The sequence below is a fragment of the Marmota marmota genome, unplaced genomic scaffold (assembly GCF_001458135.2).
Source record: "Marmota marmota marmota unplaced genomic scaffold, marMar, whole genome shotgun sequence".
Lineage (NCBI taxonomy): Eukaryota > Metazoa > Chordata > Mammalia > Rodentia > Sciuridae > Marmota > Marmota marmota.
The window spans coordinates 51,018,268-51,020,702 of NW_025999900.1; the positions used below are offsets into that span (position 1 = coordinate 51,018,268).

At 34.3% G+C, this 2,435-nt stretch overlaps 1 pseudogene; it reads right to left on the bottom strand.

The window, feature by feature from the left end:
* Nucleotides 1-888: 888 nt before the first annotated feature.
* On the bottom strand, nucleotides 889-1,341 carry LOC107144578 (annotated as a pseudogene).
* Between the last annotated feature and the right edge of the window lie 1,094 nt (nucleotides 1,342-2,435).

Here is a 2,435-nt window from a genome sequence, read left to right on the forward strand (position 1 = left end):
CAGTCCAGTGCAAGCATATAAGAATCTGAGCAAAGAAGAATGTGTACACAAGCCATAAGATAATTCAAGGTTTAATTACATAACTGATAAAACTGATAAGAGTGATTTTTAATTTCTCAGTCTTGCATAACCAATGAGAGTGGTTGTTCTTGTTCTCACAGGGAAAGGAGAAAAACCAAAAGGTAATTTAATGTGTAGGTTACCCAGGGAGTGGTAAGAAAACTGGGGTATTTATCTTTCTGTCCCTCATAGTGGAAGGCTGTTTCTAAGATAGTAGTGACCCGGAAATTCTGACCATCTTTCACATTGGTCTTGCAGGCTGGAGGGGCCAGAAAACATAGTCAGACAGAGAGACACAGGAATCCATAGATATGTTTGAGAAACTTCTCCAAGACCAATAACACATGAAAACTGAGAAGGCACAGCATTTGCTGTAGCATTGAAGGAGAGTTCTAAATCAGTTTGTAAAAAAAAAAAAAATTGAGTCCTTATATTTAATTATAGACTCAAATTTTGCATTATCTATATGTACAATTTGTGAAAATAAAATGTAATAATTTAGGATAAGTGAGAAATTATTTTATAATAATCACAGAACCATATAGAATGTTACTGCTTTTAAAATTTATGTCCTGGTTGCTGTTAAACAAGTTGTCACATATGCAACAGAACAAAACCATTCTTTAATATACTCATCATAACCTGATGACATCTGCGTTTTACCCAGTAACATCCTTGTTAGAAGCCTACAACATTACACCTGCCAAAACACAGTCCCAGACCATATTTTGATGCTAGATTACATTGTCACGATATAAGTTGAAAGCAGATCCTAAACATTAGTTTTCTGTGCTTTTTATTTTTATTTTTTTTCCTTTTTTTGAATTGTTATAGTTTATTAATCCTCATGAAAAATTTGCACAATCATCACAGAAGAAGTCATTTCAGAACCTCTCCTCCTTTCACTTTTCCCAGCACCCATAGTTGTCTTCTCAGTCCCCCTCTTCATTTTGTTTTGTGTTCCTATCACTCTTTTGTTGAAGTCTTTTCCTTCTCATACAGGCCCCTTTTTGCCTGTCTATGTCTGGTTTTATTTTTCTTTGCATAATCCAAGGAATCATGAATCATGCCAATGTCAGTTGTCTTGCCTCCTCCAAATGGGTTCTGAATCCAAACACAAAGATGACATCTGGTGTGGTCTTTCATATTTTGTGTCAATTTTTTTTTTCTGAATTTTGGTCTTAGGTACTGTTGCCTTCCCAGGCTGAAGGCCATCAGTGACTTCCTCTCAAGTAGTCAGCTGCTTCTGAACTTTCCAGTCCACATTCCTGGGTCATTCATGATGGTGCTTCCTCAGCAAAAAGGAAGAAAAAGACTTCATGCTTTACAAATACATGTTTACAGGTTAACTAATGTTAGGAACTTTGATTTACCATTCCAAAATGTGAGTGGATTTTTCTTTGCTCCATTTAAAAGGGTCTGGAGAATGGTGTTTTCGAAACCAGAGAGGGGAAAAAATGAGATAAATATATATATATATATATTTTAAAAAGCATCAACAACAAAAAGGAAAACTCTTTCTAATCTTTTTCAGATCTTGAAATAGAACTTAAACATCTAAAATACCATGCAGAGCTGAAAAGCATCAACATATGAAAAACAGAAGTGCATTGATTATAATTATTGGTATTGTTGTTCACGGGATACAGTTCTGATCTGGATTAATTACATGGAGATTTCAGACAGTGAAATCTGTGAGATAACAATATGAGAAAATGTCAGTAGAACAGCACGTGACAGAAAAGCCTGTGCGATCACACTCAACAGACATTCCATAGACGTGTGCTACATAAATATTTCCCAGGTTGCTCTGGACAGCAGTAATGTAAAATTTGAAAATCAGGTTTAGATTATATGCATGTGGAAAAAAGTACTGAATCAAGCCAAGTCTTCAGAATCAGGGCACAAAAGGCAAAAGATTCCAGATAAGTAATACCCAGTTACAATAATGAGGTTTTTGACAAAAAGGTATGACAAAGAAACAAATAAATACATTTTGCAAAAGCCTTATAAATAAAACAAACCTATAAAAATAAAATGTTACCTAGTGGGAAAGTGGGTCAATTTCCTGTCAATGCAAAAACTAACATGAAAGAATAGATCATAATGGGGAATGGAAGTTCAAAGGGAAATAGAAGGAAAATCTGAAAAATTCTAAATTCACATGATTCTAAGTATTTGTCTAAAGCTCACATACAATCACAACTCCTTTCTTTGAGAAAATATTCAAATTCTTAACTCTCACTAAAATTAAAAACTGCTCTACATCACTAAGACATGAAATAGATGGAAGAATCAACCAAAAGCAGAGTTACTAAGAGAAAACAAATATCCACCTCAAATACACTCTTTCCCATAAATAGGAGACATTGAGT